Source organism: Chrysochloris asiatica, unplaced genomic scaffold, assembly GCF_000296735.1.
Source record: "Chrysochloris asiatica unplaced genomic scaffold, ChrAsi1.0 scaffold00135, whole genome shotgun sequence".
NCBI lineage: Eukaryota > Metazoa > Chordata > Mammalia > Afrosoricida > Chrysochloridae > Chrysochloris > Chrysochloris asiatica.
Genome location: NW_006408653.1, coordinates 649,917 through 658,702, shown reverse-complemented (window position 1 = coordinate 658,702; position 8,786 = coordinate 649,917). Strand labels below are relative to the sequence as shown.

General features: G+C 41.5%; 1 pseudogene; it reads left to right on the top strand.

The window, feature by feature from the left end:
- The first annotated feature begins 1,785 nt into the window (after nucleotides 1-1,785).
- The window catches only part of LOC102839748, a 37,931-nt pseudogene continuing 30,930 nt past the window's right edge, over nucleotides 1,786-8,786 (top strand).

Genomic DNA, 8,786 nt, shown 5'->3' with positions numbered 1-8,786 from the left:
CAAGAAATCAAACGACGTATTGCATTGGGCAAATCTGCTGCACAAGACCTTTTTTAAAGTGTTGAAGAGCAAAGATATCAGCTTGAGGACTAAGGTTCGCCTGACCCAAGCCATGGTATTTTCAATAACCTCATATGCATGTGAAAACTGGACAGTGAATAAGGAAAACTGCAGAAGAATTTACACATTTGAGTTATGGTGTTGGAGGAGAATATTGAAAGTGCCATGGGCTGCCAAAAGAACCGATAGATCTGTGTTGGAATAAGTGCAGCCAGAGTGTTCCTTGGAGGCCAAATGGCCAAACTTCATCTCTCATACTTCAAACATGTTGTCAGGAGGGACCAGTCTCTGAAGACGAATATCACGGTTGGTAAGGTGGAGGGTCAGAGAAAAAGAGGAAGACCCCAACAAGATGGATTGGCAAAGAGGCAGTATCAATGAGCTCAAGCATGGCAACAATTGTGAGATTGGCCCAGGACAGGGCAATGTTTCGTTCTGTTGTGCATAGGATCACTATGAGTCGGTACGGACTTGATGGCACCTAACAACAACAACAACCCAAGTGGACAGTTTTAACCTCAATGTGGGCAATTCAAACCCGCCAACTGCTCCTATACAGGATCACTATGAGTCAGAACCAACTCAACGACACTTGAAAACAACAACTCAAGTGAGAGTCCTGGTGTGGTACTGTAGGTTAAGCACGAGACAGAAAGGTCAGTTTGAATCGCAAGATCAATAGTTCAAACTCACTAGCCACTCCTCAGAAACCCTATACAGGGTAGCTATGAGTTGGAACCAACTTGACAGCACTTAACAACAACGGATGTATGTGGCTATCTCTCTTACTAGGTCTAAACAAACTTTTTGATAAAAGTAGAGCACCCAGGAAGAGGAGGTCTATGGATAAACCTTCAAAACCTGGATTGTTGTTGTTAAGTGCCATTGAACTGGTTCTAATTCATAGCAATTCTGTATAGTGTTTCTAAGGAGTGGCTGATGGGTTTGAACCTCCAGATTTTTGGTTCAAACTGACCTTGTGGTCCGGTGCTTCTCCTACAACAGCACACAAAGACTCCATAGGCACTTAAACAGAAACAACAAGCAAAAGCAGAGACTACCATGCTTCCCACAGCCCATCTGTACTTCTCCTCTGCCTTAACTCTGCAGAGTCTTTTCCTTTACAGAATGAACACACACAAGCAGAAAAAGGCTAGATGGTCCAGACACCAAGACAGGATGCCCATATTTTATTGTAAGTCACAGCATTGTCTTAGTTTGGGGCTCCCAGCACTCACTTGGTTCCTCTGTACATAGCCTTCCCCAGGCAGTAGGATTGATACCCACCTGTTTCCATGCAATTGGAAATTCTATGTGTAAGGTTATTTACTGGAACCTTGTTGCAAAGTTGTTATATGCAGTGACCTTTTGTAAATGGCTTTGGGAAAATCCTAAGGTCATGAGCTGGTGGGTAATTTATCATTCTACCTTATAAGATATTGATCTGATCTGCTTGATAAAGCACACTGTGCAATCACGTGGAAAGGGGTTTGTGCTCCCCTGCTGTACTTTTAGAATGCAAACAGGTGGGTCATCCACCCCAGTGTTGTAATTTTCCAGCCTGTTTGGCTAACCCAGCAATGTCATTTGTCCTTTTAAAATAGGGCAAACAGTGTGTGGCACCAGGTCTCCAAAGTGAGGAGGCAGAGAGAGAAGAGGGCTCAGAGAACGCATTGGAGGCAACTCTAAGCATCTTTTAGCAACTAAAGGGAAGACGGTTACACCATGAAACTAATCACCATCCTTTTCCTCTGTTCCAGGTTGCTCCTAAGTTTGACACAGGAATCCTTCTCACAGGAAGTTGACTGCAACAATGAAGAAGTTTTTAACGCTGTGGATACTGCTCTGATGAACTACAACAAAAACCAAAGTGACAACCAGTTTATATTGACCCGTGTAACCGAGGTCACCATGATGGTAAGTGAACTGTGTTTGACTTAGAAGTCATTTGGGATTGTGCTGTCCCATGGAGTCCAGATCTTTGCCTTCCTTTACTCCCCTACACCCAACACCTGAAAATCAAAGGTAGAAGCTTACATCTTGGAAAAGGCCAAACTCTGGTTGGGAGGACAATCCTGGACCACTAAAGCTGACTATCTGAACGACCAGAGAGGACGCCTCCTCAGGTGAAATGAAATAAAAGTAAATGGAATAAAAGAGAGTCTTGGTGTGGAGCTCTAGGCTAAGCACTGGACTGCCAACCACAAAGTTGTTGCTTCAAACACACCAATGCTCTTTGGGAACTCTATGTTGTTGTTAAGTACTGTCAAGTCAGTTCCAATATACATAGCGACCCTGTATAGGGTTTCCAAGGAGTGGCTGGTGAACTTCAACTGTGGACCTTGCTGTTCAAATTGATTTTGCAGTCCAGTGCATTAACCCACAATGCCACATCAGGACTCAGTTGGGAACCCTATACAGTATGGTTATGAGTAGAAACTGACTTGATAGTACTTAAAAACAATAAGCAGAAAGGGAGATCCAGAAAGTCAGGCTGTAGCCAGAATAGTAACTGAGCCCCTGAACTTGATCTAAGATATAAACAAAGGCCTCCACCCTCAGGTGGGGAGAGGTTCCTGAGGATCTAAAAGGTCTCAGAAATGAGATTTCACAGTTGAAGGCATCAAATTTAAAAGCAACTATTTAGTTCATTTTTAGCATTTTCTTAGCACTGCAATGATGCACATGCAATGATCCTGGCAAGGTATGAGGTCAAAGAAATACAAATCTTTCAAGTGTTTGTTTGAATGAATTTCATGGTAAAGCCCATTACTTCAGTCATTACTCAGTGTGGGGGATAAGGATGGGGGAAGATGGGATGGGAGATCCAACCATTTCACAAATAGAAGATAAAGAAAAGTCACAGTGGATATGTTCTGTTTATTATTTTTTTTCTGAAAGTAAAATCTTTCTATTTTGTTTCACAATCTAGTGTATTTATGTAGGAGACCTAAATTCATAAATTCTTGCTAAGTGCCATTGAGTCAGTTCTGATCCATAGGGCTTCCAAGGAGCAGCTGATGAGCTTGAACTGCTAGCCTTGTGCTTCAAAGCAACTGTAGTCTAGTGCATTAACCCATAGCATCATACCAGGATACCTCATAAACCCTAGACAAGACTAAAACGACCCTCTAGCCTTTTGGGGGCTTTTATGGAACCATTCGTTGATTTTGTCTTCAGCTATTGATTTTTGTGGCAAGTGGGATGAATTGTTCTAAATGCCCATGTAATTTCTTCTTTATCCTTACTTCTCCCTGTGGGCACAGTCCAGGCCACTCCTCCTATTGTTTTATACACTGAAAGATTCAAAATCTGAGACCTGGAAGGAACCTCAGAGACTGTCTTGTTTTACTCTGTTATCTCCTAGATTCAAACAGTGTGACTCAGAGAGAGTGCAGCCCTGGGAGTCAGGAACCCAGGGAGCTGGGGCTGGCACTCCTGAGCCATCCTGCCTGCTCCTGGGACCTCCCTTCTCTCATCAGCAAAAGGAGAGACAGGACATCCTGGCCTCTCAGGTTCCTTGTGGCTGCAGATTTGTCAGGCAGGACTTTGCATCTGAAAGCTCACCTTCTAAATTAGGACAATAGCACTTGAAAAGGTATAGTTATTAATTCATGACCTCCAAGGAAAGCAAAACAAAGCAAAAAATTTTTATTAAAATTCTTTCATTAATCCCATCATCCAGAGATAATTTCACTTTTTTTTTCAAAACAAAAAAGGAATGCTTGTTTTTTTTCTAATTGTAGAAGTAATATATGTTTGAATAACAATCTATTTCAAATAAGAGGAGGAAAAGAATACATGTGTGTTTTAAAGACTATACAAGAAGATTTGTTTAAAGAGGAAAGTGGAAGTCTGTGATAATCTGAACCATCAGCAGGCAAACACCTAGTAGATTGCTGCATACCCTTCCAGATGATTTAAATATTGTTGTTGTTGTTGTTGTTAAGTGCCATTGAGTCAGTTCTGACCCATAGTATGTATCTATAAATTGGCTTTTTAAAAAAGTGGGTTAATACTGTGGCTACTATTTTTTTACCTTTAAAAACTATATTTAACAAAATATTGAGGATGTTTTTTCCAAGCAAATACAACTTTCAATACTTTTATTGAACCCTTAGCCTGACATATTTGAATCAATTCAAGATCAAAAACTTATAACAACACCAGATAACACTTCAATTACATTCTTTTGGGTCAGTTGAATAAACAAAGATATGTTTGGTTGATTGTTTTTTCAGGATGCCTCTGGCACATTTTATTCCTTCAAATATGAAGTCAAGGAGGGTGACTGTCCTGCTGACAGTGGCAAATCCTGGCAGGACTGCGACTACAAAGATGCTGCAGAAGCTGTAAGTTTCTGTTTTGTTTTAAGTTTTTATTGTGAATTGAGTGAAAGTTTTCAGGGAAGATCATCAGTTTTACATTCAACAATCATACACCTTGTTTCATTACAATTATTATAATCCCCTCCCTGTACCATCAAATAACAGTAATTATCTCCATTCATTTTGCACTCCCCCACTTTTTTTTTTAAACACTCAGGCATTTTGCACCACTAAAGGGCACATTCTGCAAGTCTGCCTTCTGGCCTCCAGCTCTTAGTCCCTCTCTTCCTATGAATCTAGAGTCCTCAGCTGCTCCCTCTTTCCATGTCCTCATCTCTGCCTTATCTCTGGTGTTGCTGCTTCTCTGGATAAGATCCCGCATTCCGCTTGTGCTCTTCTCCCTTGATGGTCCTAGGGTCCTTTGTTTCTGTACTGTAAGATTAACTACTCCCCCGTTTTTGTTACAAAACTTCTTCCTTTACAATTGTGACAGTCGCAATTAGTCATGATAACAATTACTCACTATTGAATCACACGAATCTTATCTCCATCTCTTTTCACCGGACCCATGTAGACACGATGAGAAGTATTTAGTGGGGACTCTTTCTTCCCACACACACTATTAAACTAAACCGCTTCTTAAAATCTTGTAAGCCAGTCACTTTGTGCCTTTATCGCCACCTCATTTTAGGTATCCAAAGTTTAACTTGCCTGTCCCTATCTACCCTGTGTACAGAGGGGATAGCATTGATACTTGATGTGAACACTCCTTCCCTTTCTGTTGGTATTTGGAGCTCTGGTAGCATAGTGGTTACGAATCAGGCTACGAACTGCAAGATCAGCAGTTCGAAACTACCAGCTATTCCATGGAACAAAGATGAGGCTTCCTGCTCTCATAAAGATTTATAGCCTCAGAAACCCTATAAACCCTGTACAACAGGGTGACTATGAGTCGGAACCGACTCCATGGCACATAACCACCACCACCACCACCTCCATGAGTATAGGTTAGGTTCAACAATTGTAGCAATTTACCCTCATTTCCTTTATCAATTAAAAAAAAAATTTTTTCCTCTAGTCGAGTTCTGATCACCCAGCAATCGAGGCAAGGTCAAATGGGTACTATCTGCAAGTTTGGGTGTTCTTGTGCATCTCCTCTCACTTCATATCAGCTGGATGCTTCACTCTCATCTCTAGCCCTCTGTGGTTATATCCTTGCCCATGGGTTCAGATGTCCCCAGGTCTCACCACACTTTGGACCAACCAGCCCTTCCTCTTCTCTCTCTCATCTCCAGGTCAATGGGAGGCAATCGACTATGGTTGAACTCAGCCCATTTCTTCATTGCTGCCTTTCCCCCTCTCCCACTTACCAGTAGACCAATGTGGTCATCAGCAAGCTTATATGCCTGCTCATGTGCTCCCTTGTGTTTCAGTCTTAGGCGGGGGGTGGGGGTGGGGTGAGGGGTGGTCTGTCCTGAGGGAATTTGATTGCTTGCCTTAATGGCTTCTCAGTGAACAGTTTGCTTATTCTTGTAGTATCCAGTCATACTGCCAAGTTTGTTTTGGTATTTTCCTGATGATCTTTCTTTGAAGATGTATCTTCTGTCACTCTAGCTGTTCCAGGCTGGTCTGCTTGCCCTTTCTAGTGGGAATGCTCCATCTCAAAAGGTTCTGGATGGGATTTAGGATTCCACCTAAGGTCATATACATTGCAAAGACTCTGCAAGAGGCCTATTTCACTGGGCAAGTTCTAGAACCCCTTTTAGGTATTCCAATCAGTTAGTTACAGGCTGAAGATGGGTTTGCTAGCTTTCTGTAATCATATTTCCTGACATTCCTTTCTATCCCACTCAAGTATTTGTTTTACAATAGTAGGCAAGGGACATCAATATTCATAAGACAGTCAAGCATCTCAGTATTATTTCCCTTCTTCAAACTATGCTTAGATCCCTGTATCACAGAGCCCTGTTGTTCCAAGGTTGAACATGCATCACTATTTACCTCTGGCCCATTTAGCCCATGGAAACCTGTCTCAGTGTTCCCTTATCTACTTTGTTCTTCAACCCCTCCCCCTTTTTGTATTGCCCTCCCCAACATATCAGCTGGACGCTTCACTCTCAGCTCTAGTCCTCCATGGCTGTGTCCTTGTCCATGGACTCAGGAGTCCCAATCTCACCACACACTTTGGATTATCAGTCCTTTCTCATCTCTCTCTCATCTCCAGGTTGACGGGAGTCTATGGAATATGGTAGAACTCAGCTGATATCTTCATTGGTGCCATTCCCCCTCTTCCACTCACCAGTAGACCAACATGGTCACCAGCAAGCTTACGTGCCTGCTTACGTGTTACCTTTGAATTTCAGTCTTGGAGGGGGTTTGTTCTGAAGGGACTTGATTGAGTGCCTTGGTGGCTCCAAAGTGAACAACTTGCTTGTTCTTGTAGTAGCCAATCAGACTGCCATTTTTGTTTTGGATTTTTCCTGCTGGCTCTTCTTTCAAGAAGTATCTTCTGTCCTTCAAGCTATTCCAGGCGGGTCCGCTTGTCCTTTCAAGTGGGAATGTCTCACTCAGAAGGTTCTTGATGTGGCTCAGGATTCCACCCAGGGTCCTATACACGACAAAGGCTCTACAAGAAGCCTATTCCACCGGGCAAGTTTTAGAATCCCTTTTAAGTATTTCTATCAGTTATAGGCTGAAGATGGACTTACAAGCTTTCTGTAATCATGTTTCCCAATATTCCTTTCTATCCCACTCATGTATATTTTACAGTATTAGGCAAAGGAAACCAATATTCATAAGACAGTCAAGAGTGTTAACATTATTTTACCTCTTTTACCCATTTAGACTATGCCTCAATCCCTTTATCACAGAGCCTTGTTGTTCCAAGGTTAAGCATACAGCACTATTTACCTCTGTCCCATTTAGCACATGCAAACCTGCCTAAATGTTCCCCTATCTACATTGTTCTTCCATTCCCCTACTTCTCCCCCTTCTAGTGTATTGCCATCCCCAACACCCGAAATGTGATGTGTCTATCCCCTACCCTGTGTTCTCCTTTCCTCTCCCTCTGACCCCTGGGAACCAACAAAGTTTTTTTTTTCTTTTAGTATGGGTATCTTTTCTTAACTTTTTACAATAATGGACTTATGCAATATTTGTCCTTTTGTGACTGACTAATTTCAATGAGCATAATTTCCTTAAGGTTCATCCAAGTTATTTTGTGGCTTGTAGCTTCCTTGTTATTCTTCAAGGTAGCATAATATTCCATTGTGTGTATATATCAATGTTTGTTTATCAGTTCTTCCATTGATGGGCACTTAGGCTGTCCCCATCTTTTTGCTATTGTGAATACTGCTACTATTAAGATTGGTGTGCATATACCTACTTGTGTTCTGGCTTATATTTCTTGTGGAAATATACCAGGCAGAGAAATTTCTGGATCATAAGGTATTTCTATTTCCAAATTTCTGAGGAAGTGCCATACTGTTTTCCAGAGTGGTTAGATCATTTTGCATTAACACCAGCAATGTATGAGGGCCCCAGACTCTCCACATCCTTGCCAGAATTTATTATCCTCTGCATTTTATAACTTCACAGTTATTTCTGATGTGAGATCATATCTCATTATTGTTTTGACTTGCATCTCTCTAATGGCTAATGACAAGAAAACATTCAAGCCTTGGCTTTCATTATTGAAAGATTCTCTGGGCAGATTATTGAATGATGCAGAAAGCATCAAGAGAAGATTGGAAGGACTACACAGAGTCACTGTACCAAAAGGAAATGGTTAATGTTCAACCGTTTCAAGAGGTAGCATATGATCAAGAGCCAATGATACTAGAGGAAGCCCAAGGGTATTGAAGGGATTGGCAAAGAACAAGGCACCAGGAATTAATGGAATAAAAATTGAAATCTTTCAAGAAAATGAGGTGGTACAGGAGGCACTCACTCATCAATGCCAAGAAATTTGGAAGACAACTATCTGGCCAACTGATTGGAAGAGATCCATATTTGTACCCATTCCAAAGAGAGGTGATCCAATGGAATGCAGAAATCATTTGACAATCTCCTTGATATCCCACGTGAGTAAAGTTTTGCTAAAGGTAATACAGAAACAGCTACAGTCATACATTGACAGAGAACTTCCAGAGATTCAAGGTGGATTTAGAAGAGGACGTGGAATGAGGGATATCATTGCTGATGTCCAATAAATCTTGGCTTAAAGCAGAGCATATCAGAAAGATATTTACCTGTGCTTTACTAACTATGCAAAGGCTTTCAATTGGTGGATCATGACAAGCTATGGACAACATTGCAAAGTATGAGTATTCTGGAACACTTAATTGTGCTCATGAGGAATCTGTCCATGGACCAAGAAGCAGTTGTTCGAACAGAACA